Source organism: Rhinolophus hipposideros (genome assembly GCF_964194185.1).
Source record: "Rhinolophus hipposideros genome assembly, chromosome: 16".
In the NCBI taxonomy this organism is placed as follows: domain Eukaryota; kingdom Metazoa; phylum Chordata; class Mammalia; order Chiroptera; family Rhinolophidae; genus Rhinolophus; species Rhinolophus hipposideros.
In genome coordinates, this window is record NC_138062.1 from 33,186,740 (window position 1) to 33,203,738 (window position 16,999).

General features: G+C 38.4%; 1 protein-coding gene and 1 long non-coding RNA gene across 7 annotated transcripts in view; one reads left to right on the forward strand and one right to left on the reverse strand.

Moving 5' to 3' along the window:
* Positions 1 to 16,999, reverse strand: part of SAP30 (Sin3A associated protein 30) — a 112,688-nt gene that overhangs the window by 24,519 nt on the left and 71,170 nt on the right. The window lies entirely within an intron of this gene.
* LOC308509022 overlaps positions 1 to 16,999 on the forward strand; it is a 51,590-nt gene that overhangs the window by 17,178 nt on the left and 17,413 nt on the right. Inside the window, exons 3-5 of one of the 2 annotated variants that reach the window (XR_013995112.1) lie at positions 3,436 to 3,581; positions 4,699 to 4,841; positions 7,560 to 7,672. This is a non-coding gene — a long non-coding RNA (uncharacterized lncRNA). The remainder of the gene's footprint in view (positions 1 to 3,435; positions 3,582 to 4,698; positions 4,842 to 7,559; positions 7,673 to 16,999) is intronic. The other variant, XR_013995111.1, reaches the window with a different exon arrangement.

Here is a 16,999-nt window from a genome sequence, read left to right on the forward strand (position 1 = left end):
AAGTATTCGACATTTATTTTATATTATCATTTTGGCAGTTTTATTTTTACAACAAAGTTCTGAGTCAATAATATTGTCTGAATTCCAAAAAGATTCGATTACAGAAAAATGTATTTTAAAATTTGCTTCGCCATTTTTTTCTCTGGGTAATTCCTGAGTTTGTTTTATCCCTGCTATTTAAAGGACCTACTTTATTTTTCATGGCCCATCACCAATATCCAAGATAGTATCTAATTTCTTCATTCTGAACTCTGCCTTGAGTGACTTCCAAACTAAATGAAATGAAACTACCTCGGGCGGACTTTGTTTATACACGGTGGCAAACTTAACTTTAAGTTACATGGATCACTGCTCTGGGGAGACTACTGAGTCTCTGCTGTGTACGTCCCCATGCAGAAGGCTTCTCCTCCTTTCACTTTAGATGCAAAAAGATTTTCTGAGCATCTACTCTGAACAAAACACAATGCTGAAAATACGAAGGTGGATCAGGTTCTGTCCCCAATTTGATGGTCCTTGCTGGTCCAGGTTCTTGAACCATCATATCCCTGTGTCTCTAGAGGCAAAAGTTTTTTTTATCCGTGGGCTTCAAAACAGGGATGAGTTTACTTACAAGCCATGCATTGTGTTGTCAACTTGACTACCCAGTGCCAAGATGTCTCTGAGGCCTGTCAATGCAAACAGATCAATGAAACAGATCCAAGGCCATTCGGAACCAGAACCTCCTCCTTTGGGACATTTGCCTATAAGGAAACGTCAGTGGTAAGAGAGACTAGATGGCACACAGGTAGTTGTCCATGTCTGGTTGGGGCCATCTCTGAGAATGGTACTTCTAGAAGGGCCACAGGATACTTTTTCTTCATTTCCCTTACACATCAAGTATTGTTTAATACCCAACCATGTACTTGGCACATAGTAAATACACAGCAAGGGTTTTCATCAGTGAATGAATAAATGGGTGGATTTTGTGGGCCTATTTGGGCTAAAATATGTAGGGAGCCACTGTTTGACCTAAGGTTTAGACATCATTCTACTGATACTTTTTAATAATTCAATTTTTGCAAAGCCTCATTTCCATGTGGGTCCAATTACTTGGGGAGAAGTCTCCTCCTTCTTCACCCTCTTATAATTAACAAGCATGTTCTTTTTAGATTATTTCAGAATGTTCTCCTCCACCAACTCCCAAAGCTTGCTGGCTTGCCTGATTCTATGTGACTCAACAGCATTGGGATATCAGAACACATGCAGTATGTAGAAGTCAGGTGAAACGGAATTGGGAGCAGATTCAGTAAGCCTAGATATACTAAACCTCAGAGAGCCAGTTTAACATGAGTGTTTTATTTAATGTTAATAGTTAGCTCCAGCTGGGAGGGGTTATGAGAATTATAGGCAAATATCTAAGTTATCATCTTTTCTAAATTGTTGGCAAAGTTGTCCCAAAACAATCCAAGAAAAAGAATCTGGCCTTTGGTGACTAGTAATTTTTGCCAACAAATTCAGCCTTTTCTACTCTTCTCACATTCACATGAACTCAAAAGGCCACAGTTAGTGTGTCAAGGGTTAACTGCTCTGCGCCTGTGCTTGTCTCCCCGGTAGATTCATTCACTTCTAATCAAGTGCGTCAAGTAGTCACATAGGTTAAAGTCTAGTGATTCTATGTGCATAATGTGAAAGATGTCTAGATTCTAGACCAAGGCCAAAAAACTAGATGATGTGATTCTTTAGTACAATAAGAAAATACCTTTTGTCAGTAGACCATTTACTCACATTCAAACAAGGACGAGTAGAGGAAATTAACTTAATAAGTTATAATTAAGAAAAATACATTTTCTTTGAAAATATTGCTTCAATTCATTGTATATTCTGTGAAAATTTTTTTTTGTTAATCCAAATGATCCCGAAAATTCCCAGCTTCCTACTTTTCAGGTATAGTTACATATATCCCAGGCTGTACTAATATTAGGCCCAAATTTGGAAGAAGGTGAGAACACATCACTGATAACATTCAGAAACTAGAAAACTAGTTTATAGCCAAATTCATTTTTTTCCTGAGGCTATTCATGGATAAGGTGGTTGTATCAAATTTGTTAGTCAAAAAGAATATTGGTGGCCGGCCCGGTGGCTCAGGTGGTTAATGCTCCGTGCTCCTAACTCCGAAGGCTGCCGGTTCGATTCCCACATGGGCCAGTGGGCTCTCAACCACAAGGTTGCCAGTTCAATTCCTCGAGTCCCGCAAGAGATGGTGGGCTACACACCCTGCAACTAAGATTGAACACGGCACCTTGCCGCTGAGCTCCCGGATGGCTCAGTTGGTTGGAGCGCGTCCTCTCAACCAGAAGGTTGCCGGTTTGACTCCCGCAAGGGATGGTGGGCTGTGCTCCCTGCAACTAGAAAATGGCAACTGGACCTGGAGTTGAGCTGCGCCCTCCACAACTAAGACTGAAAGGACAACAACTTGAAGCTGAATAGCACCCTCCACAACTAAGATTGAAAGGATAACTTAACTTGGAAAAAAAAAAAGTCCTGGAAGTACACACTGTTCCCCAATAAAGTCCTGTTCCCCTTCCTTCATAAAATCTTAAAAAAAAAAAAAAAGAATATTGGCATGTCTTACTTCAAATGAAGTAAATGAACATAATAACATTTCAGAATTATAAAATTTTACATTTAAAATCCATTGTAGTCTTCAAATTGATCTTCAGTTTTATAATTCACTATTCTTTTGCAGGTTTTGTATTAATTCCATTACTTTGTCAAGTCTTACATGGCTGCATGCTAAAATTTCATTATTAGACCATCTGTTTATTTCAGGTAGTTAGGAAAGAGACTGAGAGCATTTGGACTGTTTAACTTTATGTCAAATATTTATCAGGTCTGACTTATTATTTTTTCCATTCTCCCTCAGTGAATACCTTATACCAAACCCAGCATTGCCTTCTGATTGAAATCTTGGTCTCCTCTAACACCAATACCATATGGGTTCCAAACTCTGTATAAGGTTCCAATGCTCATTTTCCCATTTGATTTTATCTCCCCAACAGGGAGATCATGGAAAAATGTTGTGAACAGTAATGAAAGAACTTAGATTTCACTCTCTGTAGATGCACCAATTGTTTGTTGGGAATTGTTCATTTAGATTCCCTTACTAGGATGGAATGTAACATATTCCAGCTGACGCTATTCAAGGGAAGAAAATATATCACGATTAACATGACAGATGACTCCATACCCAGTACTGCTGCTTGGGAATTCTTGCTTTGAGTGCATTGCTTAGTTCAAGTTTATATACCAAATAAAAAAGAAATTTGTTCCATTTAACTACAAGAATAAGTACTCTGAAGTTTCACAAGATTTTTCTTCTCTCCCTCCTCCTCCACCTTCTTCCCTTTCTTTTTAAATCTGTCTCATACCCCATCTTTTTTTTTTTTTAAACTTCAGATTGGCCATTTCATCCATAAATGTTCTTTAAACCAAGGGGAAGTAGGCCTGTCTCTTAAGCTAGTGCCAAGTCTTCCCTATTGATAATTTTCCTCTCTAGAAGACTTAAAGAAAGATGGACCGCTTGCCCCATGCACAAAAACAAGGTCAGTACATTGTACTGTCTATATGTGTGCACACACACAAACACACACACACAAATTGTGGTAAAATATATATTACACAACATAGTTACCATTTTCACTTTTTTTGAGTGTACAGTTCAGTGGTATTAAATACATTCACACTGCTGTGCAACCATTACTACCGTCCATTTCCAGAACTTTTTCATCTTCCCAAACTGAATCTCTGCATCCATTAAACAATAACTATCCACTCCCCTCTCCTTCCAGCCTCTCGTAACCACTATTCTACTTTCTGTCTCTCTGAGTTTGACTACTCTATATAGTTCATATAAAATGGAATCATATATTTATTCTTTGTGTCTGGCATATTTCACTTAGCATAATGTTTTCAAGGTTTATCAATGTTGTAGCATATATGTGAATTTAATTCCTTTTAAAGGCTGAATAATATTCTACTGTGTGTATGTACCACATTGTCTAGCCATTCATCTATTGATGGGCACTTGGGTTATTTCCATTGTTTGGCTATTGCGACTACTGCTGCTATGAACTTTGGTGTGCAAGTATCTGTTTGGGTCCCTGCTTTCAATTCTTTTGGGTATTTTATGTTTAACTTTTTGAGAAACTGCCAAGTTGCTTTTCACAGCAGCCACACCATTTTATATACAACCAACAATGTATGAGGTTTCTAGTTTCTCCTCACTGACATTTAATATTTTCCTTTTTTTTTGATAAGAGTCATCCGAAGGGATGTATGCCTCACATATTTTTAACAATTTGAAAATGATACTTTGACAAAAGAAAGATACTATTCTGGTCGTGTTTCTTTACAACCATATTTTTTGATTAGTTTGGTGGCTATTTTGTTCACTGAGAGACTGTATTCTGGGAAGTTTGTGTTACCTCGAGGGACCCAGGAAGTGTTCTCAGCCCCATCCCTGTCTCCCAGGGCTAATACTCGTGACTTCTTCAGGGCAGAGTACAAAATCTGTCAAGGCAAAGAGCAAGTTTAGCCTTGCCAAGAATTCAGACAGCCTGAAAAAGTGTTTATTCAATACCCTGTTTCATTTTCTTCATATCACTTCTTACTAGCAGCAAATACTGTATATTCTTATTTGTTTATTAATTTATTGCCCAGGTCAGAAACTAGAATGTAAAGTCCTGGAGAGTACGGACCTTGTTCAGAAAGGTCAGGGAGGCCATAGCCCAAGTATCTGAAGCAGTGCTGGTTGAATGAAAAATCGTGAATACGATACTCGTCTGTACAGACTCCAGGCCAAGGTTAGTAAACCGTTAATAACCACTTCACTGAGGAGAAGTGGGCCTTCACTAAGGCCACAAAATTGACAGACTGAGTTGCTGACTAAACCTTTGCTGTCTAACCTGGGAACAACCACCCTCTTATAGTTATAGAACACTTGAAACGTGGCTGGTCTGAATTGAAATGTGCTCGAAGTGTAAAATACGCAGTCTGAAGATTTGGTATTAAAAAATGTAAACTATCTCATGAATTATATTGGTTATGTATTGAAATGATAATGTTTTAGCTATATTGGGTTAAATAAAATATCATATTAAAATTAATTTTACCCATTTCTTTTCACTATTTTTGATGTGGCTACTAAAACATTGAAAATTACATGTGTGACTTGCATTATATTTCTATAGGACAAGTGTAGGATTGAACAATCAGTTTACTTATCTGATTTCTGTTTTTCACTGACCAGACTTAAATTCCCCTGAAATAGTGTCAGGATCGCTGCACTTCCCCTGATATCCCCCAGGCCCTGAATGGCCCTATTAGGTGCACGTTCCACCCCTGCATTTGTGTCATCTCAGTCAGTTCTGGCAATCCTAAGGGCAGTTCGGGAACTTGAGATTCCCATTCCCATTTGGGGAACTCAGAGAATGTTCTGTTAACAGCCCAGCGAAGGCCTGTCCTGAGTATCCTCATGCACCCCACGGTTCCCTGCATTTAGAAACACAGACAGACCTTATACAGATGGAATGCTTTAACTCAGGGAACACGGATTCTTTTAGGGAGACAGGGAGAAGATGCTAGAGGAAGAGCGGGGAGGGGGTGGGGTGGATTCGTGGGAGGCTGCAGCAAGAGGGAAAATGGGACACAAACACAGGATGAGCAGAACCTATGTATGACTCAAACTAGCCGGGGAATGTAGGTATAACTTTCACACACTCCTTAGCTACTACAAGATTATGATTACTGTTTTAGCAGGCACGTATGCCTACAATACTACACATGGCATATAGTCTCGTAGATAAAACCTGAGTTAAAAGTGGATGAACAAAAGAATATCGAGTGATAGGTTCCAAGATGACCCCAGTCCTGAGTACAAGCCTTGCTAGCCCAGATCCAAAAGACCAGACATCTCACTGGGAAGTGGGTGGGGGAACTGTCTGCAGGCCAGGCTCCAAGGATCAATCATGCTTTTAATAAGGATGGTTACCCAATGGTTTGACTCGCTATGGAAAACAGACAAACTCACGTCAAAAGCAAAAAAAAAAAAAAAAAAAAAAAAAAAAAAAAAATATATATATATATATATATATATATATATATATATATATATATATATATACACACAGAGCGTGCCGAAAAAATGTATACACATTTTAAGAAAGGAAAAAAACTGTATTAAAATTGTAATACAAAGAATGACACTAGCATTCATTTGATTAATGCCATCTTTTGAGGGAACGTCATGCTACACATTGCTACTGTAATACAATTCAACTTTGAAAAGTAGTACATAGATAACATCTCTTAAAATGTGTACTTTTTTTGGTACCCCTGGTATTTTTTTCTCATAACAACAAAGAGACACAAGAAATTGACTTCACTCCCCAAGTCTTCTGAAATGTGGGAAAACTCTCTTTTCCTTTGTTGTGGCATCATAAGCTTTATCAGCATGCTAGCAGAACACCATTTTTGTGTCTGTCTTCAGAATTTGCTGCATTTTTCTGCAAGAGTTCCCATCTTCATTCCTCTGTAGTTGCACAGGCTGTGGTCTGGGCTTGGTAGTGAGCCCTCTCTGTCCTGCTACCCCTCCCCCTGCAGGAGGCTTTTCTAAGCAACCCGGGTCACGGCAGAGCTCAGGCTATTCTGCCTTCAGCACATTCAGAAGCTAGTTTGGTTAAGAAGGAAACAAATTCTACACCTCTCTGGCCTCCAGTGTAGAGATGGAGAAAAGCGCCTCCCTGAGCCCCTTTCACAGCACCTCTGAGATGCAGGTCAACTGTTGAACGTTTCTTTAGCAATCAAGACTAATTTTTAGGCTGAAAACCCCTGGGAGGCAGGGACCCTGACAGCTTCTGATGAAGCACAAGGAAGGGAAGTCATCTGCTAGGACACCAAATAAAAACCTTTCTGTTTTCTTTGGAGCAGTACAGCCTTTCCTACTCTTGCTACTTTTTGTTTTTCTAAACCCTTATAGTTATTTTCCCTACCTAATTTTATACATATTCTTAGCTGTTTAACATACACACCTATTGCCTTGCCAATGCTGGAAGTAAAGGGCTTCCACCTGCAACCATGTAATTTTCAGTAAGAGAAGTTTACTAATCAGTAGACAGTATACAACACAAAATGTTGGTTTTTTTTTAATATAACAGAGCAACTCAAAGTGTTAACTATAGCAATAGTTGTATGTGTATATGTCCACACGTGTGTGTTCTAGGTGACAGCAGACAACCAAATGAACTGCTGCTCCTGGAATGTTTTTGAGACTCAATCAGATCTTTAGATTCAAAGACAAAATCAGCTCACACAATTATCTACAACCGAATGTAAAAATATACCGTGTGATGTTTCTTCTTCACTCCTGTGAATTTTATTAACATACAAATTTTAATTCGGTGATTCAAACTTCTAGGTTTACTTTCAGGGAACAGTTTAACGATGGGTCTAAATAAAGCCATAGGGATATTGTTCCTTTGCCAAGCACAGGGATTCCCAACTGGTGGCTTTATACACTACAGGTGACCAATGGTCAGAGGACTTCCCATTAAAAGATTGCCAACTGTGACTCTGCCTCAACACTGGAAACTTGGTGCACCTGACATCTGCAAAACAACATCAGCTTTCTCATTAGGTAAGTGTTATTTATTCCCTTCTGGAAGGCCTACTATAGGTATATGTTCCGTGACACATGTAATGTGTTTATGAGCATGTACATAATAAATTATTGGAAATAGCTGTGTTTTTAATAGTCCCTTAATATATAAAGTTTGACTTCTGTCAGCCATGGGCTCTGTTAAAAATATTTAGGAGTTAGCTTACATGGTGGTCTGCCAAAGCCTTTGATGATGACCTAGTGGTCTCACTGCGGAACTGCTGAGGACCCAGGACTGTGGGAGGCCCAGAGAGGATGATGGGAGCCCAGGAACATGTAAGGTGGCACTTCATTCATTTGTGGAGAGGCAGGTGTGAGACTTGCTTATGTTTCTTACAACAAGATCAAGGAGCCAAGACTATTACATAAGAAGAATAAGAAACTACAACAGGACATTTCAATTTCCAATCTTAGGGTTAAACACAGGCTGTTTAGCACTTACTTTGTCAAGGGGCCCGCTCTGTTCAAGCCATTTGCTTGTTAGTACCCTGTTTTTTTTGGGGGGGCCCATTACCTTTGCACTAGGTTTTCTCATTTTGACAGCTGAAATTATAACTGGCTGCCCATGTGCATCAGGCATCACCTCTATCAATCTGCCTCCACACCAAAGCCTTCTCTCATCCTAGCCAGAAAGCATCCCCTCATCCCCTGAAGTCCCTTTGACCTGATCCCTGACACTTTCAGGGAATGGTCTGATCCCAAAATGCATGAGAGAAGCCAGCACTGAACACACTTGGATGACACCCTCTTGAATGAGAAAGTCTATGAAAGTGCCGCTAAAGGTAACCGATTTCTTAATGATGCTATAAATCAATCCGTACACATAAAGTTACCTAGAAAGTTTGCCTTGTCCTCCCTCTACCGCAAAGAAAACTGAACTGAAAAAAACTATAGGTGTGGTTTCCTGCTACATAGAAAAAATTCAAGTATTCAACACTTCATGCCCAGATCATTGCAATAACCTTCTAGTAGACTCTTTGCCTTGCCTCTAATTGCCTTCACTCTGGCCCATCCTATGCTGCATTGTCAGTGTTGTTCTTATCCCTCCTCATTACTGTAGGGAAGTTTCTTAGGCATTCCAGGCCCTCTAGAGACCGGCCCCCACCCCCACAGCTTTCCTAAATAAACGTTCCCTTCAACCAAACCGGCTGCTGTAGATTGGCAAATACATCATCACATTTGTCTCCTCACCTGCCTGCATAAGTAGAAGCTCTCTCCTCTTTCTTTGTCCAGGTTCTCTCTTCCCTTCAAAGCTGGGCTGCTTTCCCAGACTGCTCAGCCTCCAGTCCTCACTTCTCATTCACAAGGGGAATGGTTGTAATATTTAGTGTTTCTCATCCTTGTGCAGCGCTTGGCATGCACTGCCTTATACCTATTGGGAGACGGTTCTCCATGGGTCTGCACATCTTGCAAGCAGAGACACTGACTACCTTTATTCTGGACTATCTTTATGAGGTTGTTTCTATTGTGAATAGCCTTGAAATACAGTTGACCCTTGAACAACATGGCCATTATGGGCTCTGACTCCTTCACAGTCAAAGATACATGTATAACTTTTGACTCCCCCCAAAATTAACTACTAATAGCTTATTAACTGGAAACCTTACCGATAGCATAGTCACCTAACACGTATTTTGTATGTTGCATTTATTATATACTGTATTCTTAAAGTAAGCTAGAGAAAAGAAAATGTTATGAAGAAAATTATTAGGAAGAGAAAATACATGTATAGTACTGTGGTGTATTTACCAATACCGTAAGTTTACATCATCCATTTATAAGATAGGTCATCTCTCAGTACCTACATCAACATTGTCTTCTATGACACAAAACGCTGCAGATGTTATACGTATCACTAACACCAGACATCAAAAATGAAAAGATAATGTGAAAAAGAAATTCATATTTATTTACATATTTATTATCAACACATGATTCATGCATTGATAATAAAGAAGCAGCAATCTGATTGCTTTATGGTAGCCTAGTGTAATCAATACAATTGCTTCACAGTAGTAAGGGAATCTCCAAAAACTTTTCCAATGTGCTTAATGAAAAAAAATCTGTGTATAAGTGGACCAGTGCAGTTTGAACCTACGTTGTTCAAGGGTCAAACTGTTCTGAGACAGAATTAGAAGTAAAACTCCAATCAATGAATACAGTAAAGTTGCTGGCTACAAAATCAACATACAAAAGTCCATTGCATTCCTATATACTAACAATGAAATCTCAGAAAAAGAAATACAAAAAACAATTCCTTTTGCAATTGCAGCAAAAAGAATAAAATACCTAGGAATAAACTTAACCAAGGATGTGAAAGACCTATATGCTGAAAACTATAAGACATTTTTAAAAGAAATTGAAGAAGACACAAAGAAATGGAAAAACATTCCATGCTCATGGATTGGAAGAATCAACATAGTTAAAATGGCCATATTACTCAAAGCAATATACAGATTTAATGCAATCCCCATCAAAATCCCAATGGCATTTTTTAAAGAAATAGAACAAAAAATCATCAGATTTGTTTGGAACCACAAAAGACCACAAATAGCCAAAGAAATCTTAAGAAAAAAGAACAATGCTGGAGGTATCACACTCCCTGACTTTAGCTTGTACTACAGGGCAACAATAATCAAAACAGCATGGTATTGGCAGAAAAACAGACACATAGACCAATGGAATAGAATTGAGAACCCAGAAATAAAACCACATAAATATGGACAGATAATTTTTGACAAAGAAGCAAAAAACATACAATGGAGAAAAGACAGCCTCTTTAATAAATGGTGCTGAGAGAATTGGATAGCCACGTGCAAAAGAATGAAAGTGGACTGCTATCTGTCACCATGTACCAAAATTAATTCAAAATGGATCAAAGACTTAAGCATAAGACCTGATACAATAAACTGCATAGAAGAAAACATAGGTACTAAACTTATGGACCTTGGGTTCAAAGAGCATTTTATGAATTTGACTCCAAAGCAAGGGAAGTAAAAGCTAAAATAAACAAATGGGACTATATGAAACTTAAAAGCTTCTGCACAGCAAAAGAAACCATCGACAAAATAAAGAGGCAACCAACTGAACAGGAGAAGATTTTTGCAAACAGTGCCTCTGATAAGGGGCTAACATCCAAAGTATACAAGGAACTCGTGAAACTCAACAACAAAAAACAAACAACACAATTGAAAAATGGGCAGACGACCTGAAGAGACATTTCTCCAAAGAGGACATACACATGGCAAATAGACATATGAAAAAATGCTCAGCATCACTAATCATCAGAGAAATGCAAATAAAAACCACAATGAGATATCACCTCACCCCAGTCAGAATGGCTATCATCAACAAGACAAATAGTAACAAGTGTTGGAGAGGCTGTGGAGAAAAAGGAACCCTCACACACTGTTGGTGGGAATGCAGACTGGTGCAGCCGCTACGGAAGGCAGTGTGAAGTTTCCTCAAAAAATTACCGTATGATCCAGCAATCCCTCTCCTGGGTATCTACCCCAAAAATCTGAAAACATTTATCCATAAAGACATGTGTGCTCCAATATTCATTGCAGCTTTGTTTATGGTGGCCAAGACATGGAAACAACCAAATGTCCTTCAATAGATGAATGGATAAAGAAGTTGTGGTACATATACACAATGGAATACTATTCGGCGGTAAGAAAAGATGATATAGGAATATTTGTGACAACATGGATGGATCTTGAGAGTATAACGCTAAGTGAAATAAGTCAGACAGAAAAAGCAGAGAACCCTATGATTTCACTGATATGTGGTATATAAACGAAAAACAACAAAAGAACAAGACAAACAAATGAGGAACAAAAACTCATAGACACAGACAATAGTTTAGTGGTTACCAGAAGGTAAGAGGGGTGGGGGTGGGAGATGAGGGTAAGGGGGATCAAATATATGGTGATGGAAGGAGAACTGACTCTGGGTGGTGAACACACAATGGGATTTATAGATGATGTAATACAGAATTGTACACCTGAAATCTATGTAATTTTACTAACAATTGTCACTCCAATAAATAAATAAATAAATAAATAAATAAATAAATAAATGAAGAAGTAAAACTCAGGGAGCTCTTAGATTTGAGCTAATTTGTGGACCTGCTCACCCCTAACAGATTAGGTATCAGTTTAGATCCCAGCTTTGCTACTTAGCTCTTACAGGATCATGGTCCAATCACTGAACTTCAGTTTTCTCATCTATAAAATTGGAATAACAAAACATCCATCATACTAGATGCTTGCTTACTCTCCATCCCATTCCTCTTAGTTCCTCTAAAACTACTTTTTTTTTCTAAAAAAAAAAGTAAGATAACTAGAAGACCTGAGGCTGTTCCTACAACAACCAAAGTTTTGGGGAATCTATACCTCACTTCTAGCATTCTTGAAGGACCAAGAAGAGATTAAAGCTGATTCAGAGACATTCCTTGGAAAAACAACTTCAAACATTGTGCCAGATGGCACTATATTGTTGGATGAACTCAAAGCAAAGAGGTAAAAGCGTGAAGTAGACAAAGTAGGTTTTCAGTTCTTCCCCCCTCCTAACGTGAGGCCCTCTCTCTCTCGATGAAATGTCCTTTCTCTGTCACCCAGCATCCCTTTGTTGGTCATGTATGCTCTGGGTGAAATCTTTCCCCCTCTGGGAAGCCCAATGACCCAGGCTGAGTCTGAGCTCTCATCCCTCTCATCACATTACTGTCCTAATCCAAACTGTCTTCCGCATAAAGCTACCTTCAGTTCAAACACTTCTCAAAGATCGGATAAGGCGATTCACTCAGAGGTTAAATAACCAAAGAGATTTTTTGGGTTTCACTCTCTAAGACAACTTGTACTTCCTCATGTGGGACATTTTAAGGCTAAGACACCATTAAGAAGCCCATTTACTATCCTTCTGACCCTCATCCTGAAACCATGCGTAAAAAGAATTTTATTTGCCAGAGAGGCAAAGTAGTGAGCAGCCAAACACTGCTCGCTATCAGCATGAGCTCACCAGTGTTTTCCCCTGGCCTGATCTAATAGCTGCCCAAAGCAAGTCACCTGAGCAGACACACAGGGAGGCTTTCTGAGATACACAACGGCTCCTGAACACACCCCTTCGTGGGCTTCAGAGGTAACGCTTTGGGAATTTCTAGCCTTAATTTTTTTTTGAGTATAGGCTGGTGTGAAAACATTTCTTTGAAACAACAAACTGTATAAGCATCCACCTACTCCACCTAGAGAAAAGGCATACCTTTGCCAAAAGCACATCCTCTGCTTTTTCCTCTTCTAAGACAGAAAACACTAAGAAATGGGGGAAATTCTTTCAGCCTTTAATAGTCGTAAACAGTCACTTTTCCAGTGACAAAATAAAATCACCAATAGACAAAACTATTGAGGAGCACAGCCCACCTCAAAGTGATTTGTTCACAAGCTACAGCATAGAAAGCTGCCTGGCAAGCTGTGGCATGGAGACAGTAAGCAGATCAAGTAGAGGTATAATCGTCACAAGAGCCCAGAGGAAGGATGTTCCAGCAATGGAGACATTTGTGGAACGCTGGAGCCAAGAGGCCGTGACCAGAGCAGCTGGGTCTGCTGCAGGCGGAGACACGAGGCCTTTGTGACAAGGCAAGCTATGTGCTGGGAAGCCGACACGCACAAACCAAAAAAAGGTTCTCCACAGACTCTCTGCAGAGAGGCCTTATCATCTGTCACACTTGGGTATTTTCAGCCACACTTGCATACAGGGATAACCACAGTGTCAACAGTATCATCCTTGACTACAAAGGACAACAGTGACAAATCTCAGGGCTCTTTGAATTGGAAGATAGCATTGTTAACGACTGTGCATGCCAGATTTTCTATTGTCAACAGAGCTTCTCAAGTTATTTATGCCGCAACAACTTGTATTAGATCACCCCCCTCTTTTAGCTGCTTCCCTGGGACATGTCAGAATGAAAGTGAGACTGTTGTCAGCAGTAACATGTCCTACATTGCCTGAACAACCACTGGGACTGGAGTTCCCAAACGTAAGCTCAAGACCTCTTACTCTGCTAACCACTCCACTTTAGCCTGTCTCTATGATTCCCCTGGGAACTTATCAATGGCATCAAATGATATCTCATTCTTCATTCTGGAAACTTGGAAAACCTTCCCCCCAAATAAATCACTCTATGAGATTCCACACTATGCCTGCAAGGATTTTTGAAGAACCTGCACAAGGAGGCTATTGTGTGCATATACAAATAAATGACACAATTCAATGGTTTAATACTATCTGCCAAGTAAAACTACTGCTGAGCAGCTGTGCACATTTAAAATGATGGCTGGCACAACTGGAGATCCATAAATCAGCAGCAGCATACTTTCATCCAATTAAGAGGGTTAAATAAGAAAAAAAAATCTACAAATTAAGATGTGTCCAGGATGTGGATGACAATTGTCATTTCTCTCCGCAAAAATAAATAACAATAAGTCTTCATTTTACTGATGTTATGTCTGGGGTTTCTTTGCTAGGGACCCAGGTTTTCCAGCAGGTCAAATCCTGGCATAAAACTGTTCTTAGGAGGGTCATTTTAGGCTCATCTGATTGTCTTTCCGTAAATAGTAGGGCAAAATAGAAGAGATGACTCAACCTGAAATGCAGTCGTTCTTTAAAAGGAGCAGATGGGTAAGTCAGGACCCTAAGGCTTTCCTGGGAAAATTATGACAATGTTAGAAGTTTGGGGCCCTGTCTCTGTGCAGCTATAGGCCCTTTGTTCTCTGTCTTGTTCATCTGTAGGACAAAGATGTACAGCTGCAGGTCTGATGGCCAGCACAACAGATGCTTCCGTCCAGCTTACATTGGCCTTGGGCTTATAGGCTTGGCTAGAGAAGCCAGGTCCAACTAAAAACGAAACAGTTGCATTACTATAAAGTCGGGTCACTGCAGGATAGAGTAACCAACCATCCCAGTTTGTCTGGGTCTGAGAGGGTTCCTGGGATGCTTGAATTTTAGTGCTAAAACCAGAAAAGTCCTGAGCAAACTGGAATGGTTGCCCTAGTAGATGACCAGGTTTTAGTCTATCCATTAGTCTAAAGGAACTTATAATTCTTAGCTTCTCTCTTGCTGAAGGATAAATCAGTCTTAACAGTCTGGGCCCGACCAGTGCTATGTACAACGTCATAGATTCCCAAATGATATCTATTTATTGAGCCTTTGTTTCGTGTTCAGCATTGTGCTACTGTGTTTCCCCGAAAATAAGACCTAGCTGGACAATCAGCTCTAATGCATCTTTTGGAGCAAAAATTAACATAAGACCCGGTCTTATTTTACTATAATTCAATATTTATAATTGTATATATTGGTTTAACATAAGAATTTATTAAATGTCCTTAATATACCTTGATAACATTGTGTACATTGTACCGTGTTTCCCTGAAAATAAGACCTAGCTGGACCATCAGCTCTAATGTATCTTTTGGAGCAAAAATTAATATAAGACCTGGTATTATATTATATTACATTATATTATATTATATTACATTGTTATATTATGTAATTTTGTTATATATTATATGTTATATTACATACATGTTATATATTATATAACATATAACATAACATAACATATAACATGTTATGTTATAACATATAACATATAACATAAAATAAGATTGTTATCTTATTTTACTATAGTATAAGACTGGGTCTTATGTTAATTTTTGCTCCAAAAGATGCATTAGAGCTGATTGTCTGGGTAGGTCTTATTTTCGGGGAAACATGGTATGTACAGAGTAGGAATAAAAAGGAAAATGCAATGAATTCCTCACTTTCTTTTAATTCATCTTTATAGAGAACAGCCAAATAAACTTCTATTGGCTATTAGAGGCTTGCAATCCACAAATAGATGTGCTTTCATTTGGAATCTGGGGAACTTTTGTGGGGTCCTCCCCTGCAAGTGGCCCCATGGCCCTCCCCAACAATTGTCACCGACAATATCAACAACCACACTGTTAGCTTCCACTGGCAGAGAAGGGAGGGAGGGAGAAAGAATGTTGTATCTTTATAAAGACATAAGATTAATTTCTTCTGTGGCTGACTCTCTCTATAGACAATTCTTCAATAAGGATTCCAAGAAACATCATTTGCATAAGCATATTCAAAGGAACTTCTAGGAATAAATATGCTTATTTGATCTTGAAAAGCTTTTTATTTAAAAACCTTAGTCTTATAGGCGGACATAGTAAATTCTTATACATTACCAATAAAAGTAAAATAATGTTCTTTTGAGGGCTGCCACTATTATAGGGCAAAGGTATGATCTGTGGTTGGAACTGAAATGTTATTCTTCCAGATTATAAAAGCAAAACTTTTTAATAAACATAAATATTTTTAATTAAAAAACTTTATTGTAGAAAACTTGGAAAATCCATGAAAATTAAATGAAACTTAAATTACTTAAATTATTATTACTTTGTAGTATTTCATCCTATTCCTTTTCTGTGTACATACAGTTTTTATGTGATTGAAATCACTACATATGCGTTTCAATATTCTGCTTTTTTACCCCTTGACATTGTATTTCCAGTATTTTCATGTGTCATTAAGTATTATTCTAAATCAGCGTTTGGTTTTGGAACTTTTTACAGTCTTAAAAGTTATTGAGTACCTCAAAGAAGTTTTGTTTATGTTAGTTTTATCTATCTCTATTAACCACATTGGAAATAAAAATGGAAACAACTTAAATATATATTTACTATTCATTTTATGTTAATAATATTCTTTATTAAAAATAGCTATACTTCCAAAAAAATCAGGGAGAAGAATGGCATTGTTTAAACACTTTTGTAAATTTCCTTACTATCTGACTTCACAGAAAACAGCTGGATCTTCTGATCTCCTTCTGTAATCAATCCATTATGAGATGTTGTTTTGGTTGAAATATATGAGAAAATCCATACTTAAACAGATATGTCATTGGAAAGGGAGGAGTATTTAATAGTCTTTTCAGATAATTATAGCTATTCTTTTTTGACACTACACCACAACTGGACAAATGGTCGTTTCTTAAAGGTTACTTACAATGTGCTATCTGAAACCACACCAATGAACTTTGTGTTCCCATTTCATTAAAATTCACTGATCCATTTGTACGTTGAATGGTTCTCTTACCCATGCGTGATTTCATAACATTAATAACACCACTGACTCATCAGAAATGTCTCTAAGTATTGAGAAGCCATCAGGCTCATAATGGCAGATACAAATTTCCCAAAGTTCCAATTTAAACTCGAAAGCTTGAATTTTCCCATTAGCAAC